This window comes from Chiloscyllium plagiosum, chromosome 7 (assembly GCF_004010195.1).
Source record: "Chiloscyllium plagiosum isolate BGI_BamShark_2017 chromosome 7, ASM401019v2, whole genome shotgun sequence".
Classification (NCBI taxonomy): Eukaryota; Metazoa; Chordata; class Chondrichthyes; order Orectolobiformes; family Hemiscylliidae; genus Chiloscyllium; species Chiloscyllium plagiosum.
In genome coordinates, this window is record NC_057716.1 from 59120607 (window position 1) to 59146825 (window position 26219).

At 37.7% G+C, this 26219-nt stretch overlaps 1 protein-coding gene across 1 annotated transcript in view; it reads right to left on the reverse strand.

Annotated features, from left to right (window-relative positions):
* baz2ba (bromodomain adjacent to zinc finger domain, 2Ba) overlaps positions 1–17489 on the reverse strand; it is a 356283-nt gene extending 338794 nt beyond the window's left edge. Inside the window, exon 1 of the mRNA XM_043693834.1 lies at positions 16481–17489. The gene's annotated coding sequence lies outside the window, so the exon portion shown is untranslated. The remainder of the gene's footprint in view (positions 1–16480) is intronic.
* Positions 17490–26219: the final 8730 nt, after the last annotated feature.

Here is a 26219-nt window from a genome sequence, read left to right on the forward strand (position 1 = left end):
TAGCCTGCTGGACACACTTTCCTCATTCCTGAAGAAGGGCTTATGCCCAAAACGTCGATTCTCCTGTTCCTTGGATGCTGCCTGACCTGCTGCGCTTTTCCAGCAACACATTTTCAGCTCTGATCTCCAGCATCTGCAGCCCTCACTTTCTCCCCGGTACTAGATTTATGTCCAGTAAGGATATACCAAGCTTTTGGCACCAGAAGCATCATTCTGACATCTTCACTTCTCCACAACCATCCCTTCCACCCCACTTCCCAGCAAGAGAAACTTGGAAGCATAGTCTTACTCAGCAAGATGCACATAATCTTTGACAACATTACAAGAAAGTAAAATATCTGACTCCAAAATCTATATAATTCTTTAGGATTTCATCACAAACAAATATTCTATAATTATACCTTGGCTGCAGAAGATATTCACACCAACTGTAACCATAAAGTGTGATCAATTTATAATTGCAATTACAAGCATCAGATATTGCTGCATCAGCAGTCTATCAGCAATTGAAGTGGGTGACCAAACCTTAGAAGGGGCTTGTGTCAGCAATTGTATAAACATCACTTATACCAGCCATTTTTTAAAAAAGTAAAAAGCCAACAATATTTGCCTTATAAAAACAAATTTACCTTCACATCATTACGTTCACAACCTCAGGACATCTCACAGCCCTTCAAAAGTAATTCATTGTTACTGAAGTGCAGTCAATGTTGTATTGATAGAAAACAAAGCCGTCAATTTGTCCAATGCATCATCAAGGATGGATCCCAAAGAAACAAGGATGAGATTAAATGACCAAGCAATCTGTTTTCATGATCTGGGTTGAGGATAAAATATTGTACAAGGTATCAGAAGATATGCGTGAAACATTCCACCAGGCCACCTAAGAGAACAAACAAAGCCTCACCAGAAAGACTACATCTCCCAAAAATACAATCTGTTGGTACCACACGAGATTCATTAGTTCACGGGCGAGAATAGAACCATGGTCATCTGACTCAGGTCATGTTAAGGCTGACCCTATACTCTCAATACTGGACATACGGAGTCATTTAGTATCCGCCTTGATCAGTACTCTCAAAATACATTGCCTCTCATTTGCATGTTTTTGCAAGTGTCTGACTTCCAGCATTACAGCATTTTTGATTTGAACCTCCTTGTAATCATGCACCAAAATAAGAACTGTTTGATTCTTGCACAGCACTTTTTAAAAAATCATAAAAATCATTTCAAACCGAAAGTCACAATGAGTAACTCTTAAACATTGAAATCAAAAAATACTAAAACTGCAAGTTTATTTAAGAGGTTTTTTTATAATTACAAAAACTTGTAGGTAGCTTAAAAAGTATGAAATAGTATAAAAACTCCTGAATTGTAGCCATTATTCCTCTCCTCCTCTCCCAGCTGCATTGGGCTTAATCTAGTTAGACAGAAGAAACAGCAAGATAACATTCTACTGTCCTAAAGTAGAAAGGGACTTTTAAAAGGAGGGGCATGGCTAGGGTAAATAGACAAAGGTCTTTTCCTTGGGATAGGGGAATCCAGAATTAGAGGGCATAAGTTTAAGGTGAGAGAGGAAATATTTAAAAGGGTCTAAGGAGCACCTTGTTCAGGCAGAGGGTGGTGCGTACATGGAATGAGCTGCCAGAGGAAGTGGTGGAGGCTGGTACAATTACAACATTTAAAAGGCATCTGGATGGGTATATGAATAGGAAGGGCTTAGAGGGATACAGGGCAAGTGCTGGCAAATTGGACTAGATTAATGTAAGATATCTGGTCAGCATGGATGAGTTGGACCAATGGGTCTGTTTCTGTGCTGTACATCTCTATGACTGTTTGACTAAATGCATTGAACTCACCGACAAAGAAATGCAACTTTAGTTCATCAGTGGTTCAAAGATTAACCGTTTACTAAAGATCACATATCAAATTCTACTCAAAACAATTATGGACAGACATGTAGATAATCAAAATTATTTTAATATTAAAAGGCACAGTTTAATCATCTTATTCTTGATTAGCTTAACATGATAATACTATGCTACATGTTATTATAGACATAGAGATGTACTACTCCTCGGATGCTGCCTGAACTGCTGTGCTTTTCCAGCACCACTAATCCAGAATAGAGATGTACCGCATGGAAACAGACCCTTCAGTCCAACTCGTCCATGCCAACCAGATATCCTAACCCAATCTAGTCCCACCTGCCAGCACCCGTCCCATATCCCTCCAAACCCTTCCTATTCATATACCCATCCAAATGCCTTTTAAATGTTGCAATTGTACCAGCCTCCACCACTTCCTCTGGCAGCTCATTCCATACATGTTGCACCCTCTGTGTGAAAAAGTTGCCCCTTAGGTCTCTTTTATATCTTTCCCCTCTCACCCTAAACCTATGCCCTCTAGTTCTGGACTTCCCCCCCCACCTCAGGGAAGAGACTTTGTCTATTTACTCTATCCATGCCCCTCATGATTTTATTAACTTCTATAAGGCATCCCTCAGCCTTCGACACTCCCGGGAAAACAGCCCCAGTCTTTTCAACCTCTCCCTATAGCTCAAATCCTCCAACCCTGGCAACATCCTTGTAAATCTTTTCTGAACCCTTTCAATAGGAAGGAGACCAGATTTGCACGCAATATTCCAAAAGTGGCCTAACCAATGTCCTGTACAGCCGCAACATGACCTATTATGTAAACTAAAGACAAGAATCAGGAATAACAGAAGATTATATATTTATCCATACATTAACTGTTGCAACATACTGAATTGGAGTCATAGAGTCATAGAGATGTATTGAAAATTTCATCAGTCTCTTTGAAATATTCTGTTTGTAGTACTTTTTAAAGCTAAACTGCCAAAAAGTCTAAAAGGAACTCCAAATAATACATAAATATGGTAACCTTTGCATCTTTACCCAAGGAAAATAAGCAATCAATTACCAATTTCAATAACATCGAAAAGTAGTTACAATTTTATCAACAAGCCCTCAACTCTGTTTCCACAGTTCTGCAACAAACATGAATTTTCATGACGGGAAGTACTATGTTTAAACTTGTTTCCTTATACAAACTACGACATTTGCGGTACTTAATTATTTCAAATAGTAAAGTTCACTCTCCAAGTGAATAGAATGATTTTTCCTCAAAAAAAATCCCCACTGTGTAATATTTAAACATTCAAGTGGAATGGAAAACTGAAAAAGAAACAGCTACATTTTTAAAACGGAAACTGATTTAGCAAATTGCTATATATGGCACCAAAGAAATAATTATTCAAATATGAATTCATATGATTGTTCAGGATTAATAAAAAAATGTTTGTTAGGCCTCTCCCTTGTTTGAGATAAAAATGAGTGTTCATAGATTACAATGGTGATTAACAAAACTTATGTAATGTGTTGCACTGAAATAACTTATAGCCCTGAACAAAATTACTTGTTGAAATATTGCAGCTCCAGGCAAACTACTAAGTAAACAGTTAAACAAACAATTCTTCACCAGTACTCTTATTCTGGAATCACACCTGTCCATTTTAATTCACATATGCAACTGCCATACGTTGCCCTACATCACTCTTATTCTGTACACAACTTAAATATGGCGAGAATTGCAGTACATTCAACATTTGAATGTAGAATTGATCTGTTGCCTGTCCCCACTGAATGATTTCAGAAGGACAATTATGTACAAATTAATCTTAACAGATACACTTAAGATAAACCACAAATTAGGTAAATAAATCTAACCAGAGTATTAAGACCTAATTTTCCAAGCCCCAAAATCACAGTTTTCTATTACCATACATAAGACAATACTCATTTTCAGCAGCACCATCCTATACAGTCAATTCTGATATAAAGCAAAAGTTCCATTCTTATGCGATCTCACATTATAAGAAAATCGTGCAATAGCCGCACTATTTAAACTAATGGGACTATTGCACTGTAGCCAAAACAGATAAGGAAAGTTAGTGTTCTAAAATCTTCAATCGCATTAAAGCCAATTCACGTTGAAGAAACCTGCATTATAGCAGAACCAAATGTATTTGCTTTTGTAGTCAGCCTAATTTTTTTTGCCCCATAATGTGATTTTTAATTACCAGCATTTATAATTTGATGCAAGGGATCAAGCAAGTATAAGCTGTATTACCACAGCACACAATAGTTCAAGATAATCTCTCACAAATGTAGTGAACAACAAAGGAGGAAAAAAAGTCTTCCAACAAAAGTAGTACAAAGCTGGTTTCAATGTATTTGCTGACTTGTCAAATATAAATTCCCATTAAGTCACACAACCTGAATGTCACTTTATTACATGCACATTTCTTGATCATCATCATCATGTCAACAATGTTTTGAGTTAACACTAGTTTTTGCTTCCTTTCCATCCTTATCATATGCATGCATTTTGTGTTACCAGGAATCATCAGGCATCAGATCATTCATCCTGATGACATAATTGTGCAGAAAGATGCATGCAATCAAGGCAATTCCAACTTTTTGAACAGATCCCAGTGCAAAGCTTCTGAAGAAGAAAGGTTTGAACAGTATCCAAAGCAATCCTTGTTATTTCACAAGAAAGTCCATACTGTTGATCTCTAAGAAATAAGGCCCATTTCCAGACTCAAACTGTTTTCGGTATTGAGGTTTCAGGACTGGCTGAGAGTAAAACACAGAAATCATTGAAATCTATAGTGTTGCTACTGTACACAGGTACTGTAAAACTGTTTGTCCTGTCTCCAGGAATAGTTTAATGAAAAATACAAGGTGTACCCTTAGGACAGAGACTCCAGTGATGAAGTATTTTTGTTATGCTCAATGATTTATTTTATTTTACAAGTTATTTCAGTGAGGAATGCACAATGATGCACATGTGGGGAAGAATATTTCAACTTGAACATTTTTTTTTCTGGGCAAGAAATGTCCACAGGAACCTAACTCTAGTTCTGACATTGATTCCTATGAGAAATTATGCTCCACTTAAAGTTGTGATTTTCAGGAAAGCAACCACAATTTTAAGTGAAGAATTACTGAAATTACCATGGAGCAATTGAATTTGCCATCAATTAAAACATAATGCAAGACTGAAAGGAAGATTCCACTCTAAAGATACTGCCAAGAACAAAGGTGCCACAAGAGCATGTAGGAGCAACTGGCCTTTCTGAGAAGCCCGTATTGGATTTCTTATAAAGCGGAGGTTGACCCCCTCTGAGAACTAAAACCGAAACACCCAAAGAGGAGCACTCGCCCCATAATCTATAAAAGGAGTGTGAAAAATGGTTTAACCTGCTTTTCAGCAATTTCTAGTGGTTATATAAAATAAATCTGTGACACTTTAAAATCAACAAGTAACAATTTATTTATCTAACTCCATAACAGTGAACAAATTAACTAAACTATTGACAAACCAAATAACTAACTATCCCCAAATAAAGCAAGATTCAAATGGTATGCTGTTCCAATAAATATAAATCCTGTTTATTTGAAAAAAGTAGAAGTTAGTCTCTTGAAATTACAGCCAGGTTACATGTCTTAAGAAATGTTCTGTGCCTTCTCCGTCAATTCTTCTATCAGGACTATTAACATTGTTATTTAGATAGTGCTTTCTCTAAGATGATGAGACAGCCAGCAATTCTCTCTAGAGAACTAAGGGCCATTAGCTCTGGTGGATGGCAGCTAGCTCTGGGGTCTTTGTCCAACTGCCACCTTGTTTTATACCTGTGATAACATATCAATTTTTATTACAATGGGATTGATCCTATGTTGTATAAATCATCAGACTCAAATTTTTGGTATCTAAGTGCCTGGTTCAAATTAGTTGGCTAATTTCAAAAGCCTGTTATTTTGGTAAAAACACTGCTGCTGGGCCTGCTAACTGTACAGCCTTTCAATACAAATGTTTCAATTCAAGTAATCTCTGCAAACTTGCAAACTCACAGACAGCCATTTTAAATCTCGAAGCACAGGAAAAACACATGATCTTTTAAAAGGGATCACACAATGCATCCCCCAACCCAGCATTTCACAAACACCAAATTCTAACTTCCTGTCTCCCAATCTACAAGTACTCTACCCAACTTCACAACAGAATGGATTAAATCAGAAAGGTTACATTGTCATCAGAAGTGCACTACACATAAATAACACTCCGGCTTCATGGAATAAAAATGTTTGATGTTGCAGTAGAGAACCAATTTACTTGGAGAAGACCAAAATATTGATGCCAAAAATCACTAGTTTCCAACAATTCATCTACTGTTAGCAGCAAAAACATGGGGAGCCCTTAAACGACATGGCCAACATTGATCAAACACTCGAATCAGCAACCAAACTAGTGATTGGAAAGCTTTTAAATGAAAACCATTGACTCCAAAAAAAAAACCACAGGTCATAAGGTATGATTCACAGTGGTACTAACCTGTATGGCCATTGGGACAAAATTCAAGTCAGTGGCAATTTTTAAATAGAAAAACATACTAAAGAATCAAGTTGTCTGCATGTTCATGAGAAGCAAGTGAGGACTGCAGATGTTGGAGACAGAGTTGAACAATAGGTCAGGCAGCATCCAAGGAGCAGGAGAGTTAACGATAACTGCTGAATGAAAAAGGATGAAGTTGTGGATGAACAATACAGTACAAGGACAGACATCCTGGTGGCCTTTGTAAAGTATACAACTCATTAGTACTGAACACATTCATATTCCATTTAATTAACAAGATAAAAAGTCACCTGCAAATAAATGACATCTGTTACTATCTGTTAGGGGCCATCAACATTTAAAGAATAAATATGAACACAGCAATTAACTGACATGCCGCAAGATTTCTGTTTAAGAAAATAAATGTTTTTATTCCTGTTTAAAAATACAGATAAAACAAAGCAAGCACCATTGAATTAACATTACAGCTTATAAAAAGTTGCATTATAAACTCAGATCAATTTTTACTTTTTCTCCGAAGTGTTCCCTTGAGTTATTAAATATTTAAGATTAAGGGTGTAGGTTTGCTCGCTGAGCTGTAGGTTTGATATCCAGACGTTTCGTTACCTGGCTAGGTAACATCATCAGTGGCGACCTCCAAGTGAAGCGAAGCTGTTGTCTCCTGCTTTCTATTTATATCTTTCTCCTGGATGGGATTCCTGGGGTTTGTGATGATGTCATTTCCTGTTCGTTTTCTGAGGGGTTGATACATGGCATCTAGGTCTGTGTTTGTTTATGGTGTTGTGGTTGGAGTGCCAGGCCTCTAGGAATTCTCTGGCATGCCTTTGCTTAGCCTGTTCCAGGATAGATGTGTTGTCCCAGGATAGATGTGTTGTCCCAGAAATGACAGCCAGACTACAAAGACCCCTCGGAATCCTACTAGCACACAAACCCACCAACACTCTCAAACAAAAACTAACAAACTTAAAAGACCCAGTACATCCCATGGACAAAACCAACGTCATCTACAAAATTCCTTGCAAGGACTGCCACAAACACTACGTAGGACAAACAGGAAGAAAGTTAGCCACCAGGATACACGAACACCAGCTAGCCACAAAAAGACACAACCCTCTCTCCCTCGTAGCCCTACACACAGATGTAAAAAGCCACCTTTTCGACTGGGACAACACATCTATTCTGGGACAGGCTAAGCAAAGGCATGCCAGAGAATTCCTAAAGGCCTGGCACTCCAACCACAACGCCATAAACAAACATCTAGATGCCATCTATCAACCCCTCAAAAAACGAACAGGAAATGACATCATCACAAACCCCAGGAATCCCATCCAGGAGAAAGATATAAATAGAAAGCAGGAGACAACAGCTTCGCTTCACTTGGAGGTCGCCACTGATGATGTTACCTAGCCAGATAATTAAACGTCTGGATATCAAACCTACAGCTCAGCAAGCAAACCTACACCCCAAATCTCAACCTGAGCTAGAAACCTTCACAAACATTCAAGATTAATTCATTTTTCCTATGACCAATGTAAAGGTATGCCACAGCCTTATGGAAGTCACTAATTCATTCTTTCAGACATCTTCAGAAGAGGGTCCTTCCATTAGATTTCTGGCACTGCAATTTTCCACCTTTTATTTACAGATCTCATGTATGTGGCTCTTGTGGTTCATCCTGTGTGCAGTAGAACCCAACTTCTTTCCAACAGCTTAAGATAAGATAACTTTGACTATTTTCTGCCAAAATATTCTGCAAAGATCACGAAGGATTTCTGCCATTGACTGGAGGCAAAAGTAAATCTTCCAGCTACATTTTCCCTCACAAAAGCTACTGTGAAGTGAGCTCCAACTGCATTCCTCATGGTAAACAATAAAAGGGGATATCTTGAGATACAAGCCTAGCTCAATAAAGATTTATTTTGGAGTTGTTGGCCGGTTCACCGAGCCTGTTTTCTTTTGCAAATGTTTTGTCTCCCTACTGGGTGACATCTTCAGTGTTGTGTAGATTCCAAATGAAGTGCTGTTGTTGTGATCTGCCCAGAATTTATATGGTTCTGTCATGGCAGGGGGTTCTATTTCTGATTTTGTACTGCAGTGGTCTGGAGATGGGATCTATTTCAACATGTTTGTTTATGGCACCAGGAGAGGAATACCAGGCCTCCAGGAATTCGCGAGCTAGTCTTTGTTTTGCCTATCCCTGATTGAAGCTATTTTTATAGAATTAATTAATTCAGTAAGCCATGTCACATTAGCTTGATATGAATTACTGCCTTTTTTCCCCCCACATTTCAAAATACCAACTATCCAGATAGGTGGCTCACGTTTTATACTCAGCTTATAAATTGAGCCTTGATTTTTGAACCTTCAAAAGGTCTACTTGTACATTCTGGTCAAAGGTAGTTATTACATTTGTTATAATATTATCAATTGTTGTCAATGTAATTCAGAATGGAGACCAAGGAGTCATTGCACGAGACAGAGAAATTTTAAACCACTGACCCAGTCAAAGAATAAAAGTAATGAAATTCAAAATAATCAGTTTCATATTTCCGCAGATCACAAACTACAATACAATGTGCTCTGCTTCACTATGTGCTTCTATTTGTCTCATCACCTTGTGCATTTAATCTACATTTCTAATTGAAAACTGAAACTATGTTGCTAACACAGCAGAAAAGAAAGCCTCTGTGACAGAAGTGACTTGATTCTTAAATGAAGATGATCAATAAAACTATTGCTACCCAATGCAGTTTTGATGTACAAGCCATTACAAACCCTCAAATATTTCTATAACTGTTAAATTATGAGACCATTCCTCCCACAGTCTCAATATTATTATTGTAGCAAAATCTCAGTAGTTTATTCATGTAATACATGTTAGTTGTGTTAAGAGTGCAAATAACATTAATCTGCAGTACAAACAGGCAGAACTCCTGGCATTTGAAACACCAGCCCATTATCACAGCAGGAGACGTCAATCACTCTGATGTTCTTATAACCACACAGGCAATATGACAATGATCTCAGGGAAAATCAGCAATCTCTGCAGAATATTCCAAGACCTCCCCCAAACCCTCTTTGCAATTTGACCAATCAGAAGGTGCCATTCATGACCTACTGGAAAGACTTGCATCTTGCTTCAAATTCTTAAAGAAAAACATCAATCATACAAAATAGGAAAAGGACATTGAATTATACAGTATTAACCTCTAGGGTTTGCATACAAAGACCTCAGATTTATTTATGCCCATCCTTTTAAAAGGATCTCAGCACTGTTTTTAACACCAAACCAAATGCCAATTTTATGAACCTCTGTCCTCAGCAGGAAACCTACTCTTTTGATTAATGAATATATGCTTGTAGAAAAGGTAAGAATTGAAAAAACAAAGTAAAAATACAATTTTGCCTGCATAAAAATACCACAGTAATAATTAACCTGATGCCTCTCTTAAGAGGTAGTCGACTTTATGTCTGTGATCTGGACACTGGTCCTAGACATTGCACTCTTTCATAGCAGCAAAGCAGTTTCACATTCCCAACTCCCACAGATCATGACAACCCAATGTTTTGTGCTTTGTATCGATATAAAGCTTAGCATTAGGGCAGAGGGTGGGGATAAAAGAGGTGAAGGTACACTGTTTCATTTGCCAGTTCTGGCTGTGATCAAATACTGGCATTATTACAATAACTGCTTTCTGGATATTTCTTCTTTTGTTTCAAAATTCAGTTCAGTGAAAGTACCCACAAGAACTGCTGACTTGCTTGATTTTTAATTTTTCTGTAGAAGATCCAAGGACAGTTACAGGCCACTGAAGATATGTAGCAAAAGACAAATGCAATTTACTGTGCCTGCTATTCAAGCTGCCTGAGAAGAACTGTCTACATTAACTATTGCTTGTAAGAAGTGAGATCACTCCTGTCACACTAGACTCTATTTTTCCAGTTTGGAAAAAAAAAATTCATAGGTAAGCAAATGTCTCTCAGTCAATTGTTTTGATTTATCAGCAATCTATCAAAGAATAAAACCTAGGAATTTTGCTTTAAAAATCAACCACTGGATCCAAATTAAAGCAAATTAAGTTACCCTTTATGATTCCTTATGAAAATGAATCCAAAAGCCTTCAAAGTAAAGTGTAATGGTTTACAGTAGAATTAGCATAGACTGTGCAACTAATCAATTTCAGAATCATTAATATCTTGTTTTATTATTCAAAACTTACATTAAGCAGTTCTTGCAATTGAACTATAGCATTTCTAGAAAAATATTTTTATTTAGATTTAGTTCAATACAAGGATATGAATAGATCATTTTGTTTTGACAACATTATATTATTACTTCAGCCAAGAAGAGCTGGTTTACTAAATTACTTAAGTTAATGCTGGTAAGCTACCTTAACATGCCAACAGTGTCAGACACTTAAACTGAAATTCAGTTTGCCACCAAAGAGCAGCTCAATCTATAAAAGATGGTAATTTTAGTTTTTTTTAAATGGAGAAGATTAATCTCAACTTTAAAAAAGCTGCAAACAATACTTCAGTATTGCAAAATAAATACATAATATTCATTAAACAGAAACTGCACATGGGTGCAATTTATTCAAGGCAAAACAAATTATCACTATAATAACTTTTTTAAAAAAGGTATGATCATCTCAGCAACTGTCTCAATCTCTATATTAAGACACAGAAGCAAGCAGTAAGGCAGGTGCACATACTGAAATGGGCAAGATTCTGAGGGGAATTGACAAGGTCAAAGCTTAGATGTTTTCTCTCAAGAGAATCTGGAGAGGGAACAAATTAAAAATAAGGGGTCTCAAATTTAAAACAAAAATAGAAATTGATGAAAAAGCTCAGCAGGTCTGGCAGCATCTGTGGAGAGAAATCAGAATTAACTTTTTGGGTCAAGTGACCCTTCCTCAGAACTCAAAACATTAACTGATTTCTCTCCACAGATGCTGCCAGACCTGCTGAGTTTTTCCAGCAATTTCTATTTTTGTTTCTGATTTACAGCATTCGCAGTTCTTTCGGTCTCAAATTTATGACTGGGTTGAGAAGAAATTTCTTCTCTCAGAACATAGTTAGTAGAATTCACTTCCAGAAAGAGCAGGATGAGTTCAACAAATTTTAATTGACAAGAGAGTCAAGGGTTATGGGGTAGGTAAGTAATTAAACAATCAGGGAGGGGGAGTTAAGTGCCAAAATCAAATCTGCCATGATCTTATTGAATGGCAAAGAATGTTCAATGGGTTGAACAGCTCAGTCTGGCTTCTATTTCTTACCTCATGTAAGAGACTAGGATTAAACATTAAATGAATGAAAGTCAGTCATAAAATGGAGAATACGGACAAGTCCCATCAATCCATGTAGGAAGTCAGATTAAACTTGTAAAGAAATTTAACATGAAACCTGAAATGCATCACAAAGATGAAAAGCAACAGTTTCTTTTCACTCTTGTAACTGCACAGATTACATCACCAGATTTCCAAAGTAGACATAAAATGTAAAGGGCAGAGGCCGGAAACAACCTGTACAGAGGCACAACCTTTAAGCTCACATCACCAAAAATTCTGAAGGATAGCAATAGCTTTCACATCAATCATTTTATTTTATGGCAAAAGTACAATAGTCTGAGAATTTTCGTGACCATGTTTTTAATACCAGACATATCTAAACAACTGCTGAATTGGTTACATAAATACAGCAAAATCCACCACAAACCACATCGTGTTAATTGGAGTTAAAAATCACACAACACCAGGTTATAGTCCAAGAGGTTTATTTGGAAGCACTAGCTTTCGGAGCGCTTCTCCATCAGGTGGTGAAGAGATGTTGTGCGATTTTTAAACTTTGTACACCCCAGTCCAACACCGGCACCTCCAATTATTATTAATCAGAATATTTCATTTAGCTGAGCTTTGAAATCTCAGTTTTGAAGAAAACATTTCAGGAGTAACAGTCACATCAGCCAGTTTCAATCCATAAAAATACACTTTCAATCATTCCAGTAAGAAAACTGCTCATTTGAATTTAGTTAGCTCTGCTTTTCCAATGTATTCAAACTCTCCCAGGCTGAAACTATTTTCTATTAAACACACAAATAATTGGCAACAATTTAAGTATAAAGGTGACAACTCAGGTATGTGATCCTAAACACCCTAAATTCTGAGTGACAGTTTCCACTCCTCAATTTCATCCCTCAAAATGACTTTGGTCAGCACATTTTATCTTATTAGGCATAAGTAGCAATTGCTAAAAGAACTGATGTAATTATTTCTGTAATAAAATACACACGGATATTCATAACATACTGCTTGGATATATTGATTAGTAAACTGAAAGGGACTTATTAAGATTTGAATTACTCACTGCACAAATACTGTTTTCCATAAAGACACTTCCTACAGTACAATGTTCTGTACTAAAAAGATATTTCTATAGTCTTATAATTCACACTAAAGCTCGTGCTTATCCTTTCTGTCTCAACTGCAAAACAAGTATGTTGCAAACAAGTTCATCAAGACGTGATAGTAAAATCGTGCTGAAAATGTACAACAATTGAAGACATTTGGAATCACAATTCAAGCTGGGAGTGACTGTTCTGTTTCAATTCAATGACACCACTAATGGGTTCTTAGCAGCTCCATGAAATCAAGCAGCTGTCAACTCAATGTATCAGAAGAAAAAGTCATACACTCCCATAAGGAAACAAGCACATCAGGATGTTTGGCAAAACATCTGCTCCTTCACATTTCATCTGACAAAACAAAACAGCTAAACAAAGAGATATCCTGTACCTTTTTCTGTTAATCACAGCGCACTAATAAAATTTTACCAACAAAAGATAAATTATCAATATGATTAATGCTACAATTTTCACACAAATATTTCCAATACATACTTACACAGCCTGAACATATATTAATACAGTACTATGCTATTGTCAAAACCACAACCAGAACTCATCTGGATAACTACAAAACTATAGTTGAATTCTCAGTTTTACAACACCAGCAAAATAATTTTTCTGGTTCAGTTTAAGATGCAATGTTTCAGAATCCAGATTTACCCATGTCAAGTACAACTCAAAGGAAAAGGAGCGAGGTGATATTTTTTCATCAGCAGAAATGTGACATGCATATGAAATAAAAGCATGTGCACATCATACTTCAGCTGCAAAATTCATCTGACTGCTAAAGTTGCTCCTAAAAGAACTATATTGCTTGCAATATGGCCAATTCAAGAAATGCAGTTATAAACTTCAGGCTATTTTACTAACTGGTTTTGATTACAAAAAATCTTACACATCAGTACTATAATCAAACAAAATAGGAATGACCACTTATCAAACCTAAATCATACATTATCAACAGTAAAAGTGTAAATAATATTGAATAAATACCCAACAATACAAATTTCAAACAACTCAAAAGAAATGCAACTATTGTGCAAGCAATATTTTATTTTCCTTTGATCTGCTTACTTCCCCTGCTTAATCTGCCAAATCTTGCAGGCCTTTGTTGCATGTATAATTTAAAGCCATCTGCTGTTTGAGCTTTTACATTTTTAAAAAAAACTAAAAGATCAGAGTAACCAACAGAATGGATTTGTTACTAATATTCAAGTATCCTATTACAGTGCATTCCCTTGTGAAAATAGTAGTTACATATTAAAAACGATGAAGCAGTTTTTCTACACATCTTTAAATACCCCACTACAAAGACTTTAAAAAGATGGTAGCTCATAAAACCACAAAACCACTTAAAAGCTCTAACAATATTTTCAAGTTAAAATACAGGCATTTCCACCTGGTATCCCAACTTGATTTTTTTTATTATTTTCTGGCAAACGGCTCAGAACTTTATACAATGAAGAGAGAATTCTATTGTTCACAAGCATAAAAATTGAACACTACCACTTTGTTTAAACTCGTGCTGGTGTGACAAGAGAATATAGCCAGAGGTAATACAAAAAACCTGAAGACAAATTCATAGCTTAGAAGGTCTACAACTTTTCCCTTACTACCAACTTTGATTATACAGCTGTGTTGAAATCAGCACCTTATTTAAAAGGAAACATATATATAGTATTTCAAAAGTAATATGTAAATGAATATATAATCAGAGTTGCAAGAGTCATTAGAAATAATAATGTGGACAGAGTAATATCATGAACATTATGTAGGAAGTACAAAAGGCCTCAAGAAAAAATGTTAACCTTGAAAGTTTGAGAATCTCTTAAAAACTGTTCTTGACATATTATCATTCTATTGCTTACACATGTTACTTGAGATTAATATGAATGAAAATGCAATTTGTCAATACTTTCCACATTTTAATGAGATCTTTAACCAAAACCACAAATACCATCACATATTTATGCAAAATATTCATATTTCCATTATTATTGGCACTACATTCATTGCATGTACTGAATATCAGTGATTGTGAAATGAGCAATCAATCATATTTGTACATATTAAACAGACTCGCTATGTACAACATTGAAAAAAATGTCTTTCCTTGAAAATATACACGAACAGACTTTTAGCTGACAAAGTGCTCAAATTGACTATCAGAAATGTATTATTTGTCATCCTAAACCCACAATAAAGCTTTACAAAGTTCCTATACAGTTTCATTTTTGCAAAAAAAACTAATTCAATTGAAGCTAACAATCAGTTGAAGAAAACAAAGTCCTTTCAAGACCAGAATTTTTAAAATAGCCATAAATACAAGGGGGCAAATCTAACTAAACTTTACATGACGTCACTGTCCCAGAAACCATGCCTAACTTAGGGGGGGATAAAATCCTTCCTCTAAACAAAAGGCTTCAAAAATAAAACACATTACCCAAAATGGCGAAGGGTTGTTGTTTTGAAAAGAAAAATGGAGGATATTGTAATATACACAAAGGGATAAATTTCAACAACTCGCCTACAGCCGGCTTGAATAAGGAAGCGGCGGAGATACAAAACAAGGGGAGGGAGATGGAGAGAAAAGAGAGAGTCGAGGAGGGGGAGGTGGGACAGGGTACAGGGGCACCCAGAGCGGCTGGGCATTCACACCTCAGCCCAGTCAAGCTTTTTTTTGTTAGGGAGGCAGCCAGACACCAGAATATATGAAACGTACACACACAATAAAAAAATGGAGTTATGGTATAATTGATGTGAATGAGCCATGTTGGTGTCTCCGTGCTGACGGGGAGGAGGAGATGGGACGCAGATGTGACGGGTGACGCCGGGGCCGTGTTGTTTAGGCCGGCCCGGCCTAGTCTGGCAGCCGGACTGTCAATGGGAGGTGGGAGAGGGAGGAGGAGTGGGTACACGCGGGGGTGGAGGGGGATTGGTGGTGGTCCGGGGACAAGCGGCAGAGGAAGAGACGCAGCCTTCCGCCTTCCAGCCCCCGACCCCGAACCCCTTTCCGGGACACGGCCTCCGCCAGCATCCTTTGCAGATTTAAAACCACCTCCCGAAGCCACTCAGCCATGGCCCGCTCTGGCCGTGCCCGTTTATTTGTTTGTTTGTTTCAGTTTTTTTTTGAAAATAAACTACGAGCCAGAAGGTGGGCAGCCCCGGGCGGGCGGTAAACAAAACAATACACAAAAGCGCCTCTCTCTCCCCAGAAATTTCATAAGACCGTACGGTCAACATTAAGTGTCGTGCGGATAGTAATCACTCAGAAGAAAACCAGCGTTTGTTGAGGTGGGTTTGTGTGGGGTTTTTTTCTCCCAAAAAAAGGAACAGTCCTTCTCCTGGGGCCGCTCTCCCACTACAAAAGGATCCGATTCAAGCGACATGTAAGACAGAGACGGTTGGAGACACAAAGTGAAGGGAGAACAAGACTCGGTCTAAGCGGCTGGACGTTACCAAGCAGCCAAGAGTTTTCTCCAGCAACTCACTCCCTCCCTCATCTTTTACTGATTCCTCTCCCGCACAGAAACACACACCCCGACAACTAATATTCATCAATTATTCTTCTTCATCGCCGCCGCAAACACCGAGAAGAAAAATACACAAGACGAAAATAAAAATGCAACTCACCTAGCCCGCAAATGTCATCGACTTCCCTTCCGGATACGTCGGGAGTTGGAGGGACAGATGGTGGAATTATTAGTTAACGTTCTTGTTTTCGTTTCGAAACTTTTTTTTTAATTGAGGCGGGAGGAGAAAGGAGAGAATTCGTTAATTCACCAGAAGCTGTGAGGGAGACCGAGACTTTTTCGGCTTCAATGCATGTGGTTCACGAACTGGTGACGTCAGGCATGGCTCAAACAATGAAACTTGCTGCTACAAGAAACATTTTCCTAAATGAAACCAACAGCTTATCATCCAGCGGCAGAGAAAAACAGCAAATTATAATTCTCCTCCCTCCACCCCCTCCCAGTTTTTTTTAAAATCTTCGTCCAAACAATCAACTGGGGATTTTTTTCAAAATAACTTTTTTTCTAAGGGTTATAGACTGTATGAGTACGTGAGAATTGTAAAGCCTTGTAATTCATTATAAAAGCCCCTCATCCCTTTTTTTCGCAGGCGATGCGAATGTCAGCTCAGCCTTTACCGCGGTCATTTGTAACATAAATGCAAGTACAATGATTGCATTGCAAGCACATTCATATGGGAAGGTGCGGAGTGTAAGCTACTTTAATTGTGAATCGTTTCAGAAGAAAATATTTAGGGTTCAAATAATTTTGGGGTGCATATACTTTTTGTCAAAGATGCAGCAGACACGGATTGTTTTGCAGAATAAACAAAGTGTTTAATTCATTGTATAGTATTAATTTTTTTTATCATAAACTGACCCAAAGATCTGCATCAGACAGCTGCGCTATGTTGGCAGTTATTGATTTTTCACTGCTACATTCCGGGAATACAAATTTGAACGTTTCAATATACTCTGCGGTGATTTCATTAAAATTAGAAAGCAAAAACAACTAGTTTGAAAAACATTTAATTTGAACCAAATACAATTACACTTCATTGGTTCTATGTAGTTCTTGCTGGGTGTAAGCACGGACACAACGGGATGGATGGCCTTCTATGCTGCAACTTCAATATCCTTCAATACTTGAACTCAAAATAAATGTTTTTACATTTAGTTTGACTCATGGCTGTAATATTGATCATTTACACATATGGCTTTCCTTTATATTAAGTAAATAATATAAGTTAGACTGAGTTCAGATTTTCTTCAGTTTTGATTTTGACGATACTTGTTTATTCATTATGTGCATAAAAGAAACAACATCGATTGAAGGTTTCCTCTCTAAAAATACTGGAAGCTGAATCTGTGACAGTAATTTGAGTTACATTGAAATTAATTAGAATTAAACTTTAAATAAGGAGTGTCATATATCATAAGTGTTAAGAGACAAAAAAGATAAACTTACTGTAAAATATATTCTACCATTAAAACATGCTTATCTTTACTTTTAATAAAATATTAATTTTTTGTGTTGCCATAGCATTATCACAGCAAATTCTTTACTTGATCATCTGATGCAGTATTTATTTCAAACAATGTTTCAGCCTTTTTGGGGTAGAAACTTGCATAAATTAGGATTGTATCACAGTAAACATTGGCTGTCACAGCTATACAGAAGGATATGGCAAATAAATGTGAAGTCTGATTCATATTGATATGTTCTATGTATACCATTGACAGTAAATTTCTATTTTGCAAAAATAAGTATTTATTTGGTATTTATGATTCAAATAAATAAGTAGGAGTTGCTTTGGGACATCACTGGTTTCATTTCCTTAGCAATTATGATTTCTCGTAAATCAAATGAATGTTACTTTATTATTGCTCACAAAACTTAGTGAATAATGAATGTAGGGTATCAACTTAATTTTTGGATGAGTTAAATCATCTCAGAAAGAATATTTGATGAAATTATGTTTTACATATCAATGATATGCTATAGTTTACAAATCAATATAGCAGAAAATATGAAATAAAGCATGGGATTTTAATCATTGTTGGGTGTAATTTATAGAGGTGAAACAGAGCTTCAAATTCATCTATTAATTATGTCTAGATATAATAACATCTGATTTTCCAAACTACTCTCTGTTGATAGAGGTTGATAATCCAATAATTTTTGAATTATAAAATAAAATCTGATGTAAGGTTTGAGGAAAGTATTATTTGAGCTCACACAGCAGATCCATGGGTCATCCAGTGAATAATGCTCTGTGTTAGGGAGGATAAAAATGACTTGATAGCTCTTTTTTGAAATACATATTCAGTATATGAATGTTATGAGAGGGCAGGATCATTTCTCCATGAGTTCCCATTGACAATCACTAGCAAGGTTCACACTGAATGATGATGACCTATTGGATAGGGGTGCCTGGTGCCTATTAAGCTATACACCTGGAGTAAAAGGTGGAAGATCATGTCTGACAGGTTTGATTGAATTTTTTGAGGAGGTGACTAGATATGTGGAAGACGGTACAGCAGATGACATCTACCTGGACTTCAGTAACCCTTTTGCTTAGGTCTTGCATGGGAAGCTTGTCAAGAAGGTAAGAGTACGTGGGATCCAGGGTAATTTATGCAAATTGGATATAAAATTGACTTAGTGACAGGAGACAGAGGGTGATGGTTAAAGTAAAATAAAACAAAAAATTATGGATGCTTGAAATATGAAACAAAAATAGAAATTGGCGGAAAACTTCAGCAGGTCTGGCAGCAACTGTGGAGAAAAAGCAGCATTAATGTTTCAGATCCAGTGACCCATCTTCAGAATAAGTAGTAGATAGGAAAAGGTGGTACATATGCTCAAGACAGGAGTAGTGGGGATCATGGATTTGTAAAGGAGAAAGTGATAGGTGGAGACAGAGCCCGGGGGAAAGACAGTTAGGCAAACAAAGAGATGGATCATGGCCAGAGAGAAAGATAAACTGCTAATTGGTACCATGAGTGGGTAAGAATAGGTCTGCTGTGCACGTTATGTCAGAACTTCAGATGTAGGAGTGGGTAGAGGTTGAAAATTGCTTTTGGTGACTGGAAGCTTGTGTCCAGTGTGTACCACAGCATTCGGTGTTAGGTCCTTTACTGCTTGTAGTGTACATTGATGATCTAGGCATAAATGTAGGAGGTTTGATTAGTAAATTCTCAAATGACATGAAAATTAAGTGGCATGGTAAATAGCAAGGAGGAAAACCTTAGACTAAGGATATAGATGGGCTGCTCAGACAGACAGAACGAAAACAACTGGAATTGAATCTTGAAAAGTGCGAAGTGATGAATCTTGGAAAGATGAACAAGGCAAGGAAAGTGATGATGAATGGTGGATGCCTAGGGGGTACAGAAAATAAGAGAGACATTGATGTGCATGTGCACAGATCCTTGAAAACAACAGGGAGAAAAGGTGATTAAGGAGGGATATGGGATACTTAGCATTATTAGTTGAGACATTAAATACAAGGGAGTTTATGATGGAGTTATATAAGGTAATAGGCCACTGCTGAAGCACTGTATGCCATTCAACAGAATATTGCCTGGGTTGAAGTGTTTCAGCTATAAAGAGAGACTAGATAGGCTCAGGTTGTTTTCCTTAGAACAGAGAAGGCTAGAGTTGGGGGGACCCTGATCAAGAGTCAAGAGTAGCTTTGTCATTTCTACCACATACAACTGAAACAGTAAAAATGAGACAGTGACCAAGATGCTACATAGACAGCACAGACTACACAATCATACACGGGGCGGCGTGAAGTGCATAAGAAGTGCAAAACACACAAGAAAGCACAGTAATTCCTGACATGTCAAGACAATAGGCACAGTGGTGTACAAATTAAAGTGTAATAAAAGAATGATAATTAATAAAACATTGTTCGAGCAGCAATATGAAGTCGTGCAAAGAGTTTCAGATGGAATAGAATCTGATCATACAGTGTTAAGGAGCCTGATGGCCCGGCGAAATAAACTGTTGTTGAGTCTGGTTGTGAGAGATCGAATGCTCCGGTATCTTCTGCCAGATGACAGGAGGGACAAGAGTTTGAGTGAGGGGTGTGTGGGGTCTTCCACAATGCTCTTAGCCTTTCAGATGCAGTGTGTAGTGTAAATGTCTGTAACGAAGGGAAGAGAGACTCCGATGAACCTGTAGAATGTGGTGAGGATGAGGATTGGGAGATGTGCTTTCCTCAACCTATGCAGAAAGTAGAGACGCTGCTAGGTTTTCTTGACTATTGATGGTGTTGAGGGACCAAGTGAGAATCTCCACCAGGTCTACGCTAAGAAATTTGGTGCTTTTCACGATCTCCACAGGAGAGCCATCAATGTCCAGTGGAGAGTGGTTGCTCCATGCCCTCCTGAAGTCAACAACTATCTCTTTCGTTTTGTCCACGTTCAGAGACAGGTTGTTAGCTCTGCACCAGTCTGTTAGCCGTTGCACCTCTCCTCTATATGCTGACTCATCACTCCTGCTAAGGAGACCCACTACAGTTGTGTCATCAGTGAACTTAATGATATGATTTGAACTGTGCATCGCTGCACAGTCATGTGTCAAATTTGAGGTGTCCAAAATTAGAGGGATCAACAATTAGGAGGCATAGTTTCAAGTAAAAGCCAGGAGATTTAAAGGGGATTTAAGGATTTTTTCTTTTTCCCATGTGGTGGTGTGCACCTGGAACTCACTGCCTAAAAGGAGATGGAACCATCGCAATATTTGAGAAGTATTTATGGTGTCTTGAAGCGCCATTGCATTAAGGCTTCAGGCCAAGTGCTGGAAAATGTAATTAAAGAATACAGGTGCTTAATGACCAGCCCAGAGATGATAGGCCAAAGGGCCTCTTGCCATGCCATAAGGCGCCATTCAATGACCCCAAAATTAGCAGGAAATATATTTTTGAAGTATTAAAGAGACAAAGTTATTGAAAGGAGAAGTCCAGAACTAAAGTTGAAATGGAACAAAAGACATCAAATCCAATGAAGTAAATAAAATATTCTTGCCAATACACCAAAATAGCAAAATATCTTACCAAAAGGACTGTCTGTACAGTTTTCCAACTGTTTCTAGTTTTGATTAATTTGCAGAAGGATGTTTTGTTCCAATTTTTAAAAATATATACGTGGCCTCAAATACAAAATTCATTGGAATTTTCAGACCCCACCCTAAAGAATTTTCCCCAAACTACTATATTAATAAGACTTATAATGTAGAGGAATGCCTATGTCAGTCCCTTATGCCTTCAAGGCATACCTGCTGGAAACCCAGAAGTGAACATAGATCACTAATTCTGAACCGAGTGTTAAACCTAGTATACACCTGAGCCTGTTTCACAATTGAGCAGAATTTCCACCAGATACTTACTTCAGCATTTAATTCTAAATGTAAACATGTGTTTACGCATCTAATAATTTTATTCATAGAGAATTAACTTTTTTGTGAAGTCTGTTTTGCCTATTCTGAGTCCTAGCCTTTTACTTGTGGTCTTTTATTCTAGGATCTTAGTCAAAGTTAAATATCCTGCTTAAATTTATGTTATCTGTATTATTATTTTAAAACCAGGCATCATACTTGCCTCCAGCTATCTTAAAAACAGAATAAAAATCCCGAAGTAACTGTTTAATATTTTTAACTGTCTTCAATTTTCTCTCGATCTTAAAGTGCCAAAACTTTTAAGCTATAGAACAGATTTCCTATTTATATATGATCAAAGTCACTTATTTCAGCTTGTGAAAAATATATGCTCCCCAGAACTCTGTACTCGATTGGCCTCGCTGATAGTAGCTTCATGTTAAATACATCTTTTTACCGAATGGTAAATAATAAGAATAGAAGAAAGTGAGGACGGCAGATGCTGGAAAATCAGAGTCAAAAAGAGTGGTGCTGACATGCAGCATTCAATGAGCAGGAGAGACACTTTATTTCTTTGTGAATGATACCTACATGTTCCATACACTTTCATATTTCCTGGTTATTTTCTTAACATTTTTAAACTGATGTCCTACTGGAAAGAATAGATTTACCATAACAAAAACATTCAGTGAGCAACTGGGGGAGGAATGGTGTTGAGGAGCCACTCTATGGATCATCAGCTTGATGTGGTGGAGAGACTTGCATTACTTAAAGATCAGTTGAGTGAAGCTCATTGCTCCTGGTACAGACACCCATAACAGCAAGGTCAGGGGCTGGCACCAGACAAAAGATGGTCCAAAATGTTCTAAACAACATACAAGAAAAGCAAAAAAGTACATTGACTTTCACATTAGCTGCAAAGAGGTTTGCACATGGAAAGCTCATCTTCACTTTAAAGTCATGTGTAAGCTACTAACAAGGTTCATTTGCAACGTTCTTTGGCCACGGAGAATTGGTAATGGAGACAGAGCTTTTCTTTTAATTCATTCAGGGAATGTGGACTTGGTGGGCTGGGCCAGCACAATATTGCCAATGCCTCATCACCTTGAAGAAGGTGAGGAGCGCTAATTTCTTGAATGGCTGGAGCGCGTTTAGTGTAGACACACTGACAATGCTGCTGGAGAGGAAGTTCCAGGATTTTGACAGTCACAGTGAAGGAATGGTGATGTATTCCCATGTAAAGATGATGAGTGGGTTGGAGAGGAACTTGGAGATGCTGGGCTTCCCATTTATCTGCTGCCCTTGTAATTCTAGATGTTAGCTGCTGTTTGGAAGCCTTGGTGAATTTCTGCAGTGCATTTTGCAAATGGAACACAGTACTGTTTCTGTGCATCAGTGATGGAGGGAGTGGAACTTGTGGATATGATACCAGACAAGTGGGGTGTATTGTCGTGGATGGTGTCAAAGTTTTCAAGTTTTGCTGAACCTGCACTCATACAGGAAAGTGGGAAGTACTTCATCACATTCCTGATTTGTGCCTTGTAGATGGTGGACAGGCTTTTGTCAGTCAGGAGATGAATTATTCACGACAGAATTCCAAACTTCTGACCTGCTTTTATAGCCACAGTATTTATAGGGCTAGTTCAGTTCAGTTCTGGTAAATAGCAACCCAAGGATATTGATAGTTGGTGATCCATCCTTGGTAATATCATTGAAAGTGAAGAGTTGATGTTCAGATTTCCAAAAATCAAAAAAAAACTGCAGATGCTGGAAATCAGAAAAGAAAATGAGAAATTGCTTGAAAAACTCAGCAGGTCTTACATTATCTGTGAACAGAAAGCAGAGTTAATGTCTCGGATCCAGTTCTGAAGAAGAGGGTCACTGGACACAAATGTTAAATCTGCTTTCTATCCACAGATGTTGCCAGACCTGCTGAGCTTTTCCAGTAATTTCTCATTTTGTTCCTGATTTCCAGCATTTACAGTTTTGTGTTTTTTGGAAAGTCTAACCATCATCTCTAACTTTCAATGATATTAACAAGGATGAATCACCAACTATCAATATCTTTGGTTAGATTTTCTCTTGTTGGAAATGGTCATAGCCTGACCCCTTGTGTAGTCTGAAAGTTACTGACCAGATATTGTTCTGGTCTCATAATTGGACATTAGCTGCTTTAATATCTGAGGAATTACAAATGTTGCTGAACATTGAGCAATCATCAGCAAACTTCCCCATTGCTGATCTGAAGATGGGGGGTGTAGCTCATCGATGAAGTAGTGCCCTGAGGGACTCCTGCAGAGATGTGCTGGGGCTGAGATGATTAACTTCCAATATTCACAGCCACGTCCCTTTGTACTAATTATGACTAAAACTAGTGAAGTATTTTCCCCGTTTCCCATTCACTCTAGTTTTGTTCGGACTCCATCATGCTACACTCAGTTCAATGTGGCTTCGATGTCAACAACAGCCACTCTCACCTCCCTTTTGAAATTCAGCTCTTTTGTTGATGTCTGAACTAAGGCTGTGAGCTGAGTGACCCGAGAGCTTAGTGGCCCTAAAGGAATCCAATCTGAGCATTAATGAACAGGATATTGCGAAGCAAGTATTGCTTGATAGGATGACACCTTCCATCACTCTGTTGTGAGCCTGTGAATTCCTAGTCAAGAATCTATATACAATCAACAGATGCATGAAGGTGTTTGAATACCTGTGACGGGGCAGAAGTGTGTTTGGCAGCTATATATTTTTGAGCAGTCTTCTTCAGGATTCTGCTCTCTTCCTACTGGGAAAGGTGTCCTAAAAATAGGCTGACAGATCTGTGGGTCAAGAGCCAACCTGTTCAGCCACACAAAGACCCAAGGCAGAAAGTCAACTCCCCAAGTAATTGCAGGACAACTGACGATGATGAGCTGATGATGATGGTGAGGATTTCATGATTTGGATGAGAATTTAGGAGGCATGGTTTTAAGTTTGCAGATGACACCAAAATTGGTGATATAGTTGATAGTGAATAAGCTTATCTAAGATTACAAGGGGATCTTGTCAATTAGTCCACTTGGCCAAGGAGTGGCAGATAGAGTTTAATTTGGATAAATGCGAGGTGATGCATTTTGGTAAAACAAACAAGGGCAGGACCTTTACAGTTAATAGTAGGGCCCAGAGTAACATTGTCAAACAGAGACCGAGGGGTTCAGATACATAGTTTATTGAAAGTTGTGACACAGGTAGACAGGGTGGTTAAAATGGTGTTTAGCATGCTTGCCTTCATTGCTCAGGCCATTGAGTATCGGAGTTGGAAAGTCATGTTGAGGTTGTACAGGATGTTGGTGTAGCCACTTTTGGTGTACTGTGTACAGTTCTGGTCGTCCTGCTATAGGAAGGATATTGTTAAATTGGACAGTTCAGAAAAGGTTTATCAGGATGTTGCCAGGACTGGAGGGTTTGAGTTCTAAGGATAGGCTGGGTAGGCTGGGAAATTTTCACTGGAGTATTGAAGGTTGAGGAGTGTTCTTATAGAGATTTGTAAAATCACGAGGGGCATAAAATCAGTACAAATATGAGCCACTCATCCTGACTAATTGATGTCAGTTCATTCACATAAGCTTCTTAACATTGTAATTACCTTTTCAAAACCTGCTGAGGATCCCTCTAATTCTATTCCCTTTTTCACAATGTATGCACCAAAAATATTTTTAAGCACTATTTCTGCTGTGTGGCAGTAAGTTCAATGTGTGCCTTAAATCCTTATTTGATATGTGAATGGACTTATTTTTATTTCCTTGTTCAGCACTTAACCATGAAGAACTAATTTGTTCACATCAACATTGTCAAATCCCTTCACAATTTGAAAGAATTATATTTCTCCTTTTGGTCTTCCATTTTTTAGAAAAATGTGTCCCAGCCTCTTTAATCTTTCTTGTAAGTTGCATTCTCTTCACACAGCGACTAGCAGATAGTAACGACTGTAGATGCTGGAGAAATCAGAGTAGATAAGAGTGTGGTGCTAGAAAAAGCACAGCCAGTCAGGAAGCGTCTGAGGAACAGGAGAGTCAACGTTCCAAACAGGATCTTTCATCAGACCTAGTGAAGGGTCCTGCCTGAAACGTTGACTCTCCTGCTCCTGAGATGCTGCCTGACCTGCTGTGCCTTTTCCAGTGCCACACTTTTCTTTATACTGTAAAATTGACTGACAGTCTCTATTCAGTTGCCACACAGTTCAGCAGAATTTCCTTTGAGTTTATTTTGACATTCCTTAATGGCTTTAATCTAATCTTAATTTTCTTTTATTGCTTATGTCCAGGGAAATACATCCAGGGAAATTATTTGGGGTGGAACTGAGAAATAAGAAAGGCAGGATAACTTTGTTGGATTGTATTATAGACCCCCGAATAGTCAGAGAGAAATTGAGAAATAAATTTGTAAGGAGATCTCAGCTATCTGTAAGAATAATAGGGTGGTTATGGTAGGGGATTTTA